Here is an 18,362-nt window from a genome sequence, read left to right on the forward strand (position 1 = left end):
CAGAGACTGCAGCCCTGCAAGAAGCATCCAAAGCATCAAAACCACAATGCAAACTATGTTTGTTCACTTGTTCAGTTGCATGCAATACATCCTGAAGTTCCTTATCCTCTGCACATGCAGGAAGGGAAGCAAGCTTTTGCTTTAAAATAGACAAAAGAAATTGCTGATACTTAAACATATGAAACTGGCAATTTAAAGCCCTTACAGACAGGGTAGCAGAAGTATATACCTTTTTTCCCCACCTGTCTAAAGCACGAGAATCCTTCTCAGAGGGAATAGGATTTTTAGAAGTAGCAACCTTAGCAGCCTTAGAGCCCTGAGAAATAGTTTCAGGATCCGCAGAAGGGTTCTTAAATAAGAATAAATGAGAATCAGGAACCCTGTAAAATCTATCAGGCTTAGAAGGAGCAGGAGGCATGGAATCAGGATTCAAATTAGCCTCAGAAAAAAGCATCATCCACAATGTCAAGAACAGGAGGGATAGCTAAAGGCCTATGCTGAGGAAGAAGAAGGAATTCTCTAAGCCTCTTCTTGGAAGCAGAATACTCCTGACCTTCCCAATGAAAATGTTCCCTCATCTCATGCAAGGTTTCCCAAAAGAGAAATCTTCAGGCGGAGAGGCAGAGGGCAAGGAGTCCTCAGCATCCGAATCCTCATAAGGAGGAAAAGAATATTCCTGATCAGAGGAAGAGACAGAAGATACAGAAGCCTGGTCAGAGGAATCCAGAGGAACATCCTGTCGAGGCCTTTTCTCAGGTGGGGGGTGAGAACCCCTAATCATTGTAAGTAAATCTTCAGCCATCTTTAATAATTGCTTCTGTGTCCTGGGAGTAGATTCAGTAGTAGCTTGAGCAGGAACTTTAGACTTAACAGGAGTCTTTGTCTTTGCCTTTGAAATAGTGATGTGAGTAGGCCTGAAAACCCCCTCAGAAGCCGGTACCTGCACAGCGGTTCCGGACCCATCTGAGGGAGCGACGTCCGAAGGTCCTGCAGCAGTTAAAATAGTAGGCCTTGATGGCTCCCCATGGGAGTCCGTATCGGCCATCGGTTCAGAAGTGGCGGACGACAGGGGCTGCAAAAGCGCCTCACTGACGACAGCCGAACCGGACGCTGGCTCCAGCTGCAACGAGTCCTGTTTGGACCTCGGAGGCCTGTCTTTGTCTTTGCGCTTCTTTTGAATTCCGGTAGTGTCCGACGACATTCTATAATTGAAGCATCTGCCAAAATAATTTAGAGCCCAGTCGTACCTGCGCTTGATAGTACGAGAATTGAACCTGGCACAGAACCGGCAAAAAGAAACGTCGTGGTCAGGGCCTAAGCAAGGTAGACAGTAAGAGTGGAAATCTTTATGAGGTATTTGTTTCCCACACGTTATACAATTATTAACTTTTTCTGACATCGGAGGAACAAGAAAAAGATTCCCCAACGGGGTACTTAGCTTTGAGAAGAGAAGTAAGAACTTCGGACCGACAACAACAAAATACGCTGTTCGAAAATCGCCAACAAACGACTTGCGAGCTGCTTTCCACCGCACGGCAAGAAAGACTGGAGAAGATGGCGTCGGCTGAGGGCTATGTACCAGAGCGTACTTACGTCAGGGTACTAGCTTGTACAGCCGATGCCGGACCCAGACTTTGGGATTCTGGCCGACCCCGGGCTGCCTGCCGGCAGGAGCACCCTACAGTTATGACTGCAACAGTGAAACACGAAGAACATCTAGCAGAGCTGCCAGGTGAAATATATCAGAATCAGTCAATTACACAGGCAGCAGACTAGCCCAGCCCAGCACTTTAAACTCTGCAAACAGCATTCCTCCCTGTTTTTTCCCAAGAACTCTGCAACACTGCAGTATACAAAGAGGGAAAGCTTAAAAACTTTAAAGTCAGACAAAATGTTAGGGGCTGCTCTTGCTATCATAAACCAACATGTGCAAGGTGCTGAGGGTGGTGATGTTGTGAATGCTGCGGTGCAACCCACAATGAGGAGAAGGAGAAGAGTGTACAGATCCAGGGTAACCTACTAGGGGCTACATGAGCTGGAGATAGTTGAGCGCTATAGGGTGGACAGAGACCTCCTGCAGCAAACTGTTGAGCTGTGCCAGTGGATACCAAGGTATGTGCTGGCCTAAGAATACTAGCTACAGGTACCTTCCAGAGACCAACTGGTGATTTGATGGGGATTTCACAGGCATCAGCATCCAGGGTATTGCACCAATTCCTGGATGCCATGTCAGCACATGTCGGTGACCACGTATATTTCCCCATTGCCCTTGAAGCATTGGCTAGCAATATGCGTCTTTTCCACCAAATAGCAGAATACCCTGAGGTAGTGGGTGCAATACACATCAAAGCACCACCTGGTGAGCGGGGTAGGGTCTGCATCAACTGCAAGGTCTTCCCCTCCATCAACTGCCAGGTCGTGTGCGATGCCCAGGGCATAATAATGAATGTGTGTGCTGGCTGCCCTGGAAGCTATCACGATTCCTACATCTGGCATCTGACGCAGCTGTACCAGAGATTTGCCAATGGGGACATCCATGACAGTCACCTAGTAAGGGATGCTGGTTACACACTTGAGCCGTGGCTGATGACCCCCATCAGAAATGCACACACACCCGAACAAGAACTCCATAATGAGGCACACGCACAAACAAGAAACATTGTTGAGCGTGTGTTTGGGATGCTCAAGTCACGGTTCCGGTGCCTGGACACATCTGGTGGAGTCTTGCAGTACTCACCAACTACATGTACCCAAATTGTCATGGTATGTGCCATGCTACACAATATGATCCTGCGAAAACAGCTGCATCAGGAACATAATGGGGCAGGGCCAAACAGCCCCCCACCATTGCCAAGGCCTGCACAGGCACAGCGTCACTCGGAGGAGGAACAACCTGAGCCTGCCCCAGTAGGCAGAAGGAGGCATACCCAGTATGCCCTGGTTTTGGCAAAGAGGCAACGCATAGCACATACACTGACTCAGTAGGAACCCTGGAAATGACACCTCCCTCTGACTCGCACATACAGTAAAAGGGATGCCTAACTTATCACTACCTGTTTTCAAACATGTATAGGGAGTGTACTATGTGCATCTGACATAGGCAGCCCTGCAGCACCACCTGAGGGATGAGTGCCCTATTTTAAGCAATACAAAGTACTGCTAAGCACATTTTACCAGTACTGAACATATTTAAATACAATTGCGCGTAGCTGCTCACCGCGCTAACCAGCTCAACGTCGGGCAACATTAAGCAATGTTGGGCAATGTTGGACAAAGTCGGGTAAACATGCTCACACCTGCTTTACTGTTCCTTAACCAGTCTGGTCTGCCCAGCAGGAAAATAAAAAGCAGTGACAGGGCTCAAACTCAGGATACTGTGCACTATAGTCACAGTACTGAACCACTAAGCCATAACAGCATTTCACTAGCACAGACACAACTTACCTCACTCACACATACCAGTTGGGGGGGGGGTCACATAACTAACAGTCACAGCCAGCAGGACAAATGTAGACAAATGCAAACAAATGCTGTATCATGCCCTCTGAAGAGGCATATGAGTAACCTCCCCCCCAGGCCTATGCAGACAGATAACAGCAGGCCAGGCAGTGTGATGTGGGTTGGGTAGGCTATGAAGTCATAAACTAATATGCGTGTAATAGGAAACTAAGGTCTGTATTGCAGTGGTATGCCTCAAGCCAGTACGATAGGCAATAGTACAGACTGAAATGGAGTACCTGACATAGCAGTGCAGGCCTAGCAAATGTGTATAAGTGTCAGGTGAACCCTTCATCCTATGTACACCCACAGTAAAAATCAGGTGTGCTCCCCGGGTAGAAATGTACAAATAATAGCTGTCCCTACTGTATGCAGAATGACTCATGGAAGCCCTGCAGGCACACTGTGCTTCCTGTCGATATACAACACAAAGTTGAGCCCTGAAGTAAAAAACAACTTGATTTTCACACACATATAGTATATATGCTCATACTGGGCATGCTCACACACTTAGGCCATGTCTGAGTACAGCAGTGGGCCACACATATCTGGCAGTTGCAGTTCTTACTCCAGACACTTGTCACTATTCATCAATCCTGCCTTGTGCACACACTGATATGAAAAACAGACCCATATAATATATTGGACACCTGTCATAATCAAACTATGTACTTCAAGTACTTAAGTTGTTCAAAGAAAGTGAAAAACCAAAGAAGATCAATAATACTCCGATCAGTATCATCAAGAAACAATGAGCACCCCTAACATTATCCAAGCTATGGTCAAAGAGTCCATAGAGAACCATGAAGCTTTATTTCGCTACGTCATAAATATCAATGTAAACTCATATATGTTCTGAGTCAGTGCAAACTGTAAATGAATACATGTACATGACTGACATTGCCAACATCTTGTCAGACAGGTTCACACATATTTACCCCCTTCTCACTGACAAAAGGGCCCATTATCATACCTGGAGATTGTGAAAACCCAGAAATCACATATAGAATGGTTAAACAGCTCTTTCCAAACCTAAAAACACGGCGTGTATGGGATAACATGGTTTCCCTGGCTGTGTCATATGTGAACTCCAAAACAAACGGACTCTGCACCTGAACAGTCTTGTTGAGACTCACCGTCTGTACAGGATATGAAACTGTTGAATGGGTTACAGCAACGTTTGGCATACTCCACAAGTGTTGGTGCACAACAGACCATGGGTACTATTGTCTTATAAGCCTGATGTGCAAGGCCATGGAGTCCATCATTATGGAACTCATAAACAGAGCTATTGAGAGCCTACAAACACCCAACCCAACCCATTTTGGTTTGGTCAGGGGCAGATCATGGTTCCTAAACCTGCTAGACAGTTCTCAAGGCAGTCACCCAGAACATGCATCAATGAAATGAGCTACACATGGCCTACATAGACCTTGAAAAGCCCTTTTCCAACATCCCACACACATGTCGTATCCACAAAATCAACAACCTATGCATTAACACGTATGTCATCTGATGGCTTGCCAGCTGGGGCACAGATAGAGCCCACAAGGTAAGAACTGTGGTCTCCTGTTCAAGTTGGTAACAACTGCTGTCCCCCATGGCTCACTCCTGGGACCCCTCCTGTCTGGTGTATACTTTTCAGAAATACAGTCAAACATGAGGGCTATGTTTAGCAAGGTTTGTGGAAGACTGCAAAAAGGTTGTCATAATCGATGTTTGGGACAACAGAGACATCCTTAAAAAGGGTCTCAGTCAGACAGATATGGTGTCAAACATATGGGTTCGAGCTACAGTCATACAAATACCACATAGGTGCCACCCTAAATATGGAGGTAATAATAAGGGATCTATGGATACATGTGGACAGTCATCGCTACTTCCAGAAACACATTCACAAAGTGGTTAGAAAATTATGCTATATGTTCCCACAAACTGCCAAGGTCTTTGCATGTAGGTCAAAGGACGTTCCCTCTACTCATCAGTCATCAGACCCATCATAGAGTACCAGAACACACTTGCGATGAATCTGACTAGGCAACTTCACCAGCTGGAAAGACCACTGACGTACCTCAACAAGAGCATTACTGGCCTCAAACAGTTGCCCCATGCAATAAGACTGAATTTAACTCAATCTGTACTCTGTTGTATACTGTCTACTCAGGTGATCTCTGCCAACAGACAGGACCATGTCCAATGCAGAACGGATGTACATGTGCTATCTGAAGTAACCCCAAGCTCACTGTACTACATGCTCTAGGGATATCATCATCACAACAATAAACAGAACATGTTGGAGGGCTACATTAATAACTCACAGACTTCCCTTTCTTTGGAACAGGCTCCCTCCCAATCTACATTAAGCTGCGTCCCTCACTGACACTCTTCCAGAGGAGCCTTGATGAGTGTATGTGAAACTGAACTGTCACACCATGGATCACTTCATCAGCTCTACTAGACAGAGGCCTAGGGAACTAACTCCATGGGTGGTGATAGCTGCACACTCTGGCCATACTAATATATGCCTTCCGGCAGATAGCCTATTACCTAGCTATATGCCAAAGATGGATGGGCAGAGGTGTGTGTAAGAGGGTGACCATGACAGGGAGCCATCCAGGACTGTCCCACCCAGCACACATCCCAATGGCACAAAAGACATGAGGTGCATATCTCACCCAGTGTACATAACAGCCACCATTATCTGTATGCATTACAGTGTATGTGGTCCATGTGCCTGCTGTACAACATGACAGTACAATGAAGTACATATCTACTATCTGTAGATATGTACCTGTCACGTAGTCTACTACATACCTATGAACCTATCTTCAATAAGGCATATGTTAGCCTAGGCAAGTTGTGAAGCTTTCACCACCCCATTGGGTAGTCTCCCAAGCCCTCGCTCTAATAGTTAATACCCTATGCCCCTTTCTAGTGGGGCTGCTGATGTGATGCCTGGCGTGAATTGTCTGTTTCCCATCCACTCATCAAGGTTCCTATTGAAGAGTATCAGCGAGGGGCTCTGTCTGATGTACATTGGGACTCTGTTCCACAGTAAGGCAAGTGTCTGGGATGGTACTCTAGCCCACCAGCATGTTGTATTCATTGTTGTGATGAGGTTCATATCCCTGGAGTGTGTAGGGCGACTCAATTATGTTATCTGTAGATGGAGCATGCTCAGCAGTTATGTGTTGGACATGGCTCTGTATGTCAGGCAGTGTGTGCCTCTGAGTAGGCGGTAAGCAACGAAGAACAGATTTAGTTTTACCAGTTGTTTTGCATAACACAACTGTTTGAGGCCAGTAATTCTCTTGGTGAGGTACCTCTGTGGTCTCTACAGCTGCTGGATATGCGTAGTAGAGTACATCCAAAATGGTGCATTGTACTCAATGATGGGTCTGATGACTTAAGAGTAGAGGGCCACCACTATCTCTTCAGATCCTGATGCAAACCCCTTTGTTGATGAGGTGGGCCACATAGGATTTCCCAATCACTTTGGCAACATGGTTGTCAAAGGAAAGATGACTATCTACTTGTGAACCCAGATCCCTTATTACCTTGTCAGTTTTAAGGGGGTAACACCTATGTGGTAGTTTGTGTGTACTTTGTTTTCACCCAAGGGGATCATTATGCATTCCTCCACATTGAGCTTGAGGCCATGATTCTGACACCACACATCTGTCTCAGATTCCCTTCTGGAGAATATTTGTGTCATCCGGGAAATCTATTATGGCAAACACTTTACAGTTCCCAGTAAACTTAGTCAACCACAACCCTGCTGTGTTGGCTTGTACATTTGAGAAGTCTATACCAAACAGGAGGGACCCCAGGACTGAACCCTGGGGGCCACCAGTTGTTACCAGTGTAGAGTCTGACATGTAGCCAGCAACTCTTAGTTTGTGGAATCTATCTGTGAGCCAGTTTGCAATCCATCTTGTGATGTATGGATTCATGCCCAGGTTGATTTCATCTATGATACCTGACTGGGGAATGGTGTCAAAGGCTGTAATGAGGTATAGGTAAGGCTGTGTTGAGCTCATTTCAATCATCTGTAGCCTGGGTAATGGTCTCAAAGAAAACCACCCAGTTCAGGAGGAGTGATCTGTACATGATGAAGTCAAACTGGGTGTGCTCAACTGTATGAAGGTTCACAATCTCTTTATTGTTGACTTCCATTATGATTGGCTCCATTGCCTTAACAAGCAGACTCGTCAGGCTCATAGAGCATGAAAGCCAAGGGGTTTTTGTGGCCCCACCCCTGTGGGGTGTGAAGAATGTTGCGGTGCAACATTCTAAGGGTACATATCCTGTACAAGAGCATGTAGAAAGAGGTGTAGGTATCCTTGATGAATATGGATACATCCCCACCCTATGTGCTACGATCCAGGTCCTGATGCTGGAAGGTATGGAATGAGTAGTATCCTGGTAGTGCTGGTGTGCTCTCTGGAGCATTGAACTAGGTTTCTGTTACTGCACAGATATCAATATTCTCCATACTGAGATGTGCCTCGAGTATGTGCATCTGGAAGCTGAGACTTCTGGCAATGAGTAGCATTTAGCTAACTTTGTGGTTATTTGTGTTGGTTATGGGGTTTGGTTTGTCTTGAGTAACCGGTGTTCCACACCTGAAGTCAACGGCTCATTGGTCCCATCTGACCATAAGTTAATTACTATACATATCCACATTCTGGACCCCCCCCCCCATCAAGGAAACCATGTTAAAAATGTCTCTAAAGCCAACTTCATGCTTCTTAAGACAGAAGTGCTAAACTTCAGGACACCCATGCAGATGGACAATACTGTTAAGACTACTGAATCCTTCACAATTGCACTTTATAAGCACTTACATGAGTGTATGCATCGTGCTTATCCCAAACAGAACCAAGACGCTATCCTCCAAGAAAAGAAAGCCAATCTGGTGATCCCCTGCCATAAACAAACTGCACAACAGAAGAAGAAACTATTGCAAAAGAGGGTAAAATCCCATGAGTGGAGGAGCTCCCTGATCGGCCTCAGGAAGAAGCTGGGATCCCTGATAAAATCCTCCAAAGCTAGTTACGAAAACAAAGTCGACACTGACTCTAAAGACAACCACAAATCATTCTATAGCTATATCAAGAATCTCAATTGCAACACTCAGATCTGCTCTGAGTTACAGCACAATGGCACTAAATATACAGACCCAATTGATATTGCCAACAGCCTGGCAGACAGGATCAGTGCTAACTTTACCCCCCCCCCTCTCACCTATGAAAAAGCACATCTCTGTACCAGAAGAATGCAAAGTTGCTGTCATCATGGCTGCACAGGTAAAAACCACTCTCCAAAGCCAGGAACACAGCATCCATGGGACCAGATTACATCCCAGGCTGCGTTCTACATGAACTACAGAACGAAGTGGCACCACACCTACATACCATATTCAATCATAGCCTCACCTCAGGCTTTGTGCCTGCTGAATGGTGCACAGCAACGGTTATCCCACTACACAAGAGGGGAGCCACCACAGACCCCAGGAACTAGCGCCCCATTAGCCTGATGAGCCTGGTCTGCAAGGCCATGGAACGTATCATCATGGAACTTATAAACAAAGACATTGGTAATCTCCAAACTCTGGACCACAACCATTTTGGGTTTGTAAAAGGCAGATCATGTCTCCTAAACCTGATAGACTTCTTTGAAGCACACCAAAGCTGTAGTGGTTCACACAGCCTATCTAGATCTTGCCACGGCTTTCGACACCATCCCCCACTCTGGAATTATGGATAAACCCAGTAAACTAGATATAAATCCCTATGTCACAAGATGGGTTGCCCACTGGTTGACTGACACAACCCACACTGTGAAAGTAGCAGACTCCAAGTCCGACTTTGGACCAGTGACAAGTGGAGTACCACAGGGTTCATTCCTGGGTCCTGTCTTGTTTGGTATCTACTTCCCTGAAGTACAGGTTAACATGGAAGGTCTCTGGCTAATGAAGTTCCCAGATGACTGCAAACTAGGAGCCATAATCGAGACTACAAACGATGTGGACATCCTACAAAAGGGCCTCAATGAGACAGATGCCTGGTGTCAAAGCCATGGCCTCAAGCTCAATGCCAAAAAGTGCATTGTCATCCACTTTGGTAAAAACACTGTACCCATGAACTACAACAGAGGTGGTAGCATACTTAACACCGAAAGTGTGATAAGATACCTTGGGACACAGGTGGACAGTACACTCTCCTTTGATAATCACATCGCCACAGTAGTCAGGAAATCCTTCTATGGGGCACACCTCATCACAAAAGGTGCCTCATGCAGAATAAAAGAGGTCATTGTTCCCCTCTACTCATCACTCATTAGATCCATTACAGAGTACAATGCCCCTTTTGCTATGTACCTCACAAGACATCTACAACTGGAAAGCCTGCAGAAATACCTCACAAAGAGGATTAGTGGCCTCAAATACATGCCATACACAGACCGTCTCAAAACACTACAGCTTTACTCTGTCGCATATCGCCTACTCAGAGGTGATCTATGCCTAACATACAAAGCTATGTCAAACACAGAGCTGTTGGACATGCTCCACTCAAAGAAATCCCAATCCCTCCGAGCGTTGGCCCCAAAACCCAGACCGAAATACTAAAGGAGGGGGGTGTATCCATTTACATAAAGGATACCCGCACCTCCAGGTTAGTGGCACAGCACGAGGCCTTGGAGACCATGCAAGTGCAACTAACATTGGTCAAAGCTGCTTATAAGATCGCAACCCGCTATAGATCACATACTTTGTCTCAGGACCCTCACTCAGTACTCCTGAGAACACTGGGAAATATAAAGGTCCTACCAAACACCATGATATGAGGAGATTTCAACTACACAAACATTGACTGGGAGAATTACTTGAGTACAAAGTCCTTTGCCCAATGCTTCCTAGAGTTTATAAACTCAAAACGGCATGGAACAGCTGGTCACCACACCCACTAGAGGTGACAACATACTGGACCTGATCATCACCAACATGGGGGATCAGTGTTCCACACCAGAGGTAAACCCCTCACTGGTAATATCAGATCATGAAGTAATCACACTGGACATCCACATCCCGACCCCAGCAGTCAACAAAACCACTGTAAAAAACTTTTCAAAAGCAAACTTCACACTTCAAGACCAAAGTGGAAAGTTTCAAAGCCCCCTTGCTACAGGATAATGCTATCCAATCTGCAGAATCCTTTACAAGTGCATTCTATGAGCATCTAAAGGGATGCATGGATCGAGCCATCCCAATTAAAACCAAGACTCACTCCTCCAAAAAGAAGAAACCAATCTGGTGGTCCTTGCCCATAAATAAGCTATACAACAGAAGGAGGAAACGAACACATGATAGAGCACAATTCCAAAAAGGAAAGGCATCACTGATCATTATTAGCAAGAAACTATAATCGCTCATAAAATAATCCAAGTCCAGTTTCTAAAGAAAAATTGCCAAGGAATCTAAAGATAACCACAAAGCCTTCTTTAGCTATATCAAACATTTAGGTGGCAACTCTCAGATATGCTTTCAGCTATTGCAAAATGGCAAAAAATACACTGAACCAACTGACATTGCCAACATCCTGGTGGACAAGATCAGTGCAAACTTCCCCCCCGCCCCCTCACCCCTAAAAGGGCCTGTGTCCATCCCAGAAGAATGCAGAGCTCCAGACTTCATGGACATGCAGGTAAAAACAGCCCTCTCCAAAGCTAAGAACACAACATCAATGGGACTGGATGGTGTCTCAGGCTGCGTCTTACACGAGCTCCAAAAAGAACTATACCCTCACCTACATTCACTGTTCAGACTCAACCTTACCACAGGCTATGTACCCAAAGAATAGTGTACAGCAACAGTCATCCGGCTCCACAAAGGTGTTGCCACAACAGAACCTGGGAACTATCGCCCTATAAGCCTGACCAGCCTGGTCTGCAAAGCTATAGAGCGAATTATCATGGAACCCATAAACAGAGACATTGGGATCCTCCAGATACTGGACCATACCCAATTTGGCTTTGTTAAAGGCAGATCCTGCCTCCTAAACCAGGTTGACTTCTTTGAAACAGTTACCAAGGCCATAGATGAAGGGAAGGTAGTCCACACAGCCTACCTGGACCTCACTAAGGCCTTTGACACCATTCTCCACTCTGGCATCATAGACAAGCTTACCAGCTTGAACATTAACCCCTATGTCATGAGATGGGTGGCCAACTGGCTCACAGATAGAACACACATGGTCAGAGTTGCAGGTGCCATGTCCGACTCTAAACCAGTCACAAGTGGCATCCCACAAGTCTCGGTCCTGGGACCCCTCCTGTTCAGTATATAAGTCTCTGAGGTACAGGCAAGCACGGGAGGACTATGGCTGACCAAGTTCCCAGATGACTGTAAACTGGGGGCCATAATCGACTCTCTGGCTGACACAGACATCCTCCAAAAAGGTCTTACAGAGACAGATACCTGGTGTCAAAACCATGGCCTCAAGCTGAATGGCAAAAAATGCATAGTCATTCCCTTTGGAAAAAACAAAGTGCCCACAAATTACCACATAGGTGGTAATCCACTAGGCATGGAAAATGTAATTCGGGACCTGGAGACCCAGGTAGATAGTAACCTCTCCTTTGATAATCACATTGGCAAAGTGGTTAGTTATTCCTTCTATGTAGCCCACCTAATCACGAAAGGGTTCACCTCTAGATCAAGAGAGGTCATGGTGCCCCTCTACTCATCACTCATTAGGCCCACAATAGAGTACAATGCCCCATTTGGTATGTACCTTAATTGGCACATGCAACAGCTGATAAGAGCACAGAAGTACTTCACCAAGAGGATCATGGGTCTCAAAGAGATGGCCTATGCAGCTCGACTAAAGAAACTCCAGCTCTACTCGGTTGCTTACTGCCTGCTCAGATGTGATCTATGCCTGACGTATAACGCCATGTCCAACCCGGAATTAATGGACATGCTCCACCTCAAGAAAAACAAATCTCTTAGAGCCACAAGCTCCAGTGAATTAAATCTCAGCAAAGCAATAAACAGGACGTGCTTGAGGGATAGATTCCTGTCCCAGAGACTTCCCTCACTCTGGAATAGAATCCCAGTTGATGTTAGGCAGAGCCCCTTGCAGACTCTCTTCAAGAGGAATCTTGATGAATGGATGGGAAATTGTAAATTTACCCCTGGGATCACTTCAGTGGCCCTGCTAGACAGAGGCCCAGGAAACTAATTTAAAAGGGAGGCGAAAGCCAACACATTCTGGCTAGGCTTATAAATGCCCTTGGGCAGATAGCCTAGTACCTACCTATGAACCTACACACTCTAGGGGCCTAAACCTTGTCACCACAATAAACAGAACATGCCGGAGGGATAGATTCCTGTCCCACAGACTTCACATACTCCAGAGTAAACTACCTATCTATATCAAACAAAGCTCCTCATTAGCACTCTTCAAGGAAAATCTTGATTATTGGATGGGAAATAGGAAATTCACCCTGGGGATCACTTCTGTGTCTCTGCACGACAGTGGCAAAGGCCAGGGTACCTTTTTGGCTGGCCTTGTATAGGCCCCAGGGCCGATAGACTAGTACCTACCTATGAGCCTTGCCTAAAAAAGGTAATATGGGGACAGCAAGAGCCTTGGCCAGTATTCAGAAGAATAGGGGCGACAGGTGCAAACCATCTGTAGTGAAGCAGCAAGGCTTGTCTATCATGTCATCACAAGCAGACAGAGACTGGACCCCCTTTGAATGACACCAGAAGCTCAGACAATTGTTGAAGTTTATCATCTTTCTGTTATATTGCAGTATCATGTAGGTAAAGGTAAGATGCTACTCAAGGTCTGACCCTGTGTGTGCCAGCATGTGGTGCATCAACCCATATATGATATGGTCATGGCCTATGCATACAATACACTCACAATACACCTAGTATGATAAGCCTGCTGAGGTTAGCAAATGTGAAAAAAACCTTTGTGCAAACTGTCGGCAAGTAATGTCTGTATTGCACCCTGTAACTCCATATTGCTTGCTGAAGTGTAAAGACGTACTTGGTTTGGATTAAGAACACCACACTTGCCAACTGTGCGTCTCCCCCTGGGGAGAAGCAACCTTTTTGAAGACTACTCAAACACCTTAAAAGTGGTATACTCATCTTTGTCAAGTCAGATGATGTCACCATCCAACAAATATACCTGTGGAAAGGTGAAATCCCAGTAATGTGTATAGCGTGTCGTGTAAATGCGTACTGCTGTAGTATCATAATGTAGTTAGGTAGGGGTTTGAATCCTGCACTTGCCAACTGTGTGTGTGTGTGTGTGTGTGTGTGTGTGTGTGTGTGTGTGTGTGTGTGTGTGTGTGTGTGTGTGTCCCTGGGAGAAGCAACCTTTTTGGAGACTAGTCAAACACCTTAAAGTTGGTATACTCATCTTTGTCAAGTCCGATGATGTCACCATCCTACAAATATACCTGTTTAAAGGTGAAATCTCAGTAATGTGTATAGCGCGTTGTGTAGATGCGTACTGCTGTAGTATTATAATGTAGTTAGGTAGGGGTTTGAATCCTGCACTTACCAACTGTGTGTGTGTGTGTGTGTGTGTGTGTGTGTGTGTGTGTGTCTCCCTGGGGAGGAGCAGCCTTTTTGGAGACTACTCAAACACCTTAAAAGTGGTATACTCATCTTTGTCAAGTCCAATGATGTCACCATCCTACAAATATACCTGTGGAAAGGTGAAATCCCAGTAATGTGTATAGCGCGATGTGTAAATGCGTACTGCTGTAGTATCATAATGTAGTTAGGAAAGAGTTTGAATCTCGCACTTCCTGAATGTGTGTGTGTGTGTCTGTGCTCCAAGTGTATGACACCGTTGGGCAATGTGGAGTGGGTTTTGATTTTTATAGTGTATGACATATCACAATGACAACTGTATGTGCATTACACATGTAAGGTAGCTGTGGGGCAAATCCATATACGTACATGTGACCTCAAGTATTTCATAGGTGGGTACTCTGCTTTCTCCATTAACACATGCGTTATCTTTGCCAGAGCGTGCTGGCGCTTTCTAGACCTTAGGTCACTTCTGTATGCTTGGGACAAGCTTAGCCACTGCAGTGATCCCTGGGCTATGGCTTCCATTTCACATCCACTCATCACGGTTTCTATTGAAGAGTGTGAGTGAGGATTTATGCTTGAGGTATATTCGAAACCTGTTCCAAAGCAAGCAAAATCTGGCAAAGATGACTAATCATTATAGGTGTGCAACAACCTCTGTGAATCTGCATGCAAACCCTTTATTGCTTATGTGCCCCACAGAGGGATTTCCAAAACCCTTTGGTAATGTGATTATCAAAGGAGAGATGACTTAACACATGACTCTATGTATACATTAGTACCTGTTCCTCATTTTGGGGGCTACTACCTATGTGGTACTCTGGGGATACTTTGTTTTCTAAAAGTGGATAACTATGCTTTCTTAGGCTTATAGCTTTACAGCATGAGTTTGACACCAGGTATCTATCTGCATGATACCCTTTTGGAGGATGTGCGTGCCATCTGGAGAATAAAGTATAGCCCACAGTATGCATTTTCATCAAACGTGGGCAGACATATCCCTACTGTGTTTGCTTGCACCTAAGAAAGCTATATGCCAAACAGGAGTGGTCCCAGGACTGAGTGCAGGTGAATACCACTTGTTACTGGCATAGAATAATACATGGAGGCTGCAAATGTTACTATGTGTCCTACATCTGTGCGTCAGTTGTCAAGCCATCATCTAACAATTGTTTATGGTCAGTCTGTTGAGGTTATGTCTAATACCAGTATGTGGGATGGGTATGATTTGCTGGTGAGCTATAGCTTGACTGTGTTGACCTCCCCTCCCTCACCTATAGCCTTGTTGACTGGCTTGAAATCTACTAGGTGTAGGAGCCATGATCTGGACTTTAGAGAACCTAAGTGGGTATGGTGCAGTGTTTGCAGGTCCATAATGTCTATGTTAATGAGTTCTATAATGCTGTGCTCCATAGCCTTCCAGATAACATTGGTCTGGCTTATAAGGTGAGAGTTTCCAGGACCTGTTGTAGTTCTACCCTTAATCAATTTATGTTAACATTTGCACTGGGTGTGGCGAGGGTGGACAGGTTTAAGAATAAGTATATTAGAGCGTCCGGCCAGGTTTGAAGGTTAGTAGACCATGACAGATAGGCAGGATTAAGTTGGTTTGTACATGTGCTGAGGAGGGATGCAGAGTATATTATGAAATAGATGCTAAGGATGAAGCCGCCAGGTAACAGGAAAAGAGGAATGCCTAAGATGAAGTTTATGGCTGTGGCGAGAGAGGACATGCAGGTGGATGGTGTGACAGTGCAAGATGCAGAGGGCAGGAAGACATGGAAACAGATGATGTACTGTGGTGACCCCTAACGGGAGCATCCGAAAGGAGAAGAAGACATTGTAGCTCAACACTTGTGGACTGTGAACACCATTACCGTACGTCATTCCACATGTATGTAACGTGTATAAAGGCTCCATCTGGACAGAGCGTTTAGGTGAGTGGTGACTTCATATGCCAGCTTGTGTATGACACAGCCAGGGACACTGTCCAGTACCATTGCCACTGTGGTGTGGACCTTGTTAAAGAGATGTTTTAACTAGAGTGTCTGTGAATCATCAGGTATTACGTTCTGCAGGTCTGGAAATGTGGCCCTTGTAAAGCGACAGGGTGGTGAAATCCGCATTCAAACTGTCTGACAAGGAATTGGTAATGTCAGTCCTTTGTGACCATTTACATTAACTGTGACCCAATCTGACATTTCCCCTGTAGATTATGAACAACAGTAAAGACAGATTTAGTGTTGTCTTTGGAATCATTGCCATTTTGTATTTTGAAGCTTCCTTTGTATGTTTATTGAGGGATTGAATTTTCCAAATGATACTGACCAGAGAAGGTATCCCTTCTTGGTATGCAACTCTTTTTTGGTATAACATCACACCTTCTATTATATATTTAGTTTCTGGCAGGGGTCCATGAGACTAATGCACTTTTACTGTATAAGTGAGAATTTCTTGTGTTTGTGATATCACAGTCCATGCAATCCTGTAGGTGAACAGTGTGCATTAATACAGGATTATGCAGCTGGGACACTGTTAACCTTAGTAATGCAAACCAATGACAGATACAAACAACAGCATCACCCACAGCACAGTGTCAACCTGTGTCATACACAAACATGCGTACTCAAGTTCCAAAACATGTGTAGTACAATGCATACTGACCACCAATAGAAACTATGGAGTGTTAACACTGGCCAATACAGGGCATGTCACCCTGCCCATGTGTCCAATATGCACGTACATGCAGACAGTGCACCTCCACCATGTTCACAAATGTATACCTGCAAACCTGTGCTGCACACACCCCACATTTACTGTCCACTATATAACACATGCTGACACAACTACACACATCAGCCAAGTGGCACATGGGCAAACAAAACACAATTGGAATAAACATGGTGGAAACAATACAACACTGCTAATTACAAATTTAATGCATCATGCCTGCTCAGCTACACCTTCAAGGATATCATTACACTTTACTGCTGACAACATGCTACACATTCAACCATTGCTATACTTTATCAAAGTCACCCTGTACGTCAGCACCATGTAAGCCTGTTCCTGCATCAATGTTACAGATGACAGGAGGTGGCACAAGTTTCATCATATGCACAGGGTGTGTTGTTGGTTTGCCAGAGGCCTACACTGAGCCATAAAATTGACATGTGTGTGTGAGTGTGTGTGTGAGGGCCATGAGTACTGTTATGGGCCAATGTTGGTGTAATGTGTTTGCCCTAGGTTTCTGGTTTATGTGTGTGTGTCTGCATGCACACAGTTCCACCATGTGGCTGCCATATATGGGGATTTGTGGGACAGCTACAGACTGTACCTGGCAGGCTTTACAGATCACCGTCTCTGGCCATGGATAAGGAACCTGTGCCTGGCAGGGGTGCTACAGACAGTAGTATCAGGTACTAATCCAGACTGGGTACTATCCTCAGAGGTTGACATATGTCCACTGGATCCAAGTCCCTGCTGAGACTGGCAAGAGCCACGTGCAAGTGGTCTTCTAGGACAGTCTATGGACAGCCCCCCCAACAGTGCTGGGGCTGGTACTGGCACTACGGGATTGACTGTGACTTGCTGGACGTCCACGGCGACCTCCAGCTGCTGATGTTGCTGGCATACGTCCACGTCGACGTCTTAACCATCCCGCACTGTCCTGACACATGGACATGACATTGTGTAGGACATCCAATGTCTCACCCAAACGTCTATTAATGACCTCAGTGTAATTACGTATGGCACCTGCTAGGTCACGGATACTGTCATTTACAGAGGTGTTATGAGCCCTCTGTGCCCTTAGTCCCTGTCTGGTGTACCACTCCATTCGTGCCTGTGCCTCCATGACAGCCTGGAACATACGTGTGGTTGAAAGAGTTGTGGCACGTCTGCCAGGGGCATGATGACCAGCAGTGCTCTGATGAGAACCCCTGGGCATCTGCCTATGTGGTACCGTTCCAGACATCTGGCTATGGCTGCTGTGTCCTGATACATGTGCCATAGATACCACACTGTCCTGGCCAGTGCCAACCGTACACTGTCCATCAGCTAAGGGCAATGGTGATGATGGATGTACAGGCAGTATGACTGTGTGCATGGATGGGGTAGAGACTTGTGTACTGCCAATTGGTGGCTCAACAACAGACCCTGACAAACCTGCCTGTGCCTCAACACACCTATCCTCATGATCACTGTCTGTCTCAGTGACATCAGGTTCCCTACTGTACTG

General features: G+C 45.6%; 1 protein-coding gene across 2 annotated transcripts in view; it reads right to left on the reverse strand.

Annotated features, from left to right (window-relative positions):
* The window catches only part of LOC122799248, a 1,077,360-nt gene that overhangs the window by 395,647 nt on the left and 663,351 nt on the right, over positions 1–18,362 (reverse strand). The window lies entirely within an intron of this gene.

The sequence above is a fragment of the Protopterus annectens genome, chromosome 4.part0, assembly GCF_019279795.1.
Source record: "Protopterus annectens isolate FY-2018-M chromosome 4.part0, PAN1.0, whole genome shotgun sequence".
Classification (NCBI taxonomy): Eukaryota; Metazoa; Chordata; order Ceratodontiformes; family Protopteridae; genus Protopterus; species Protopterus annectens.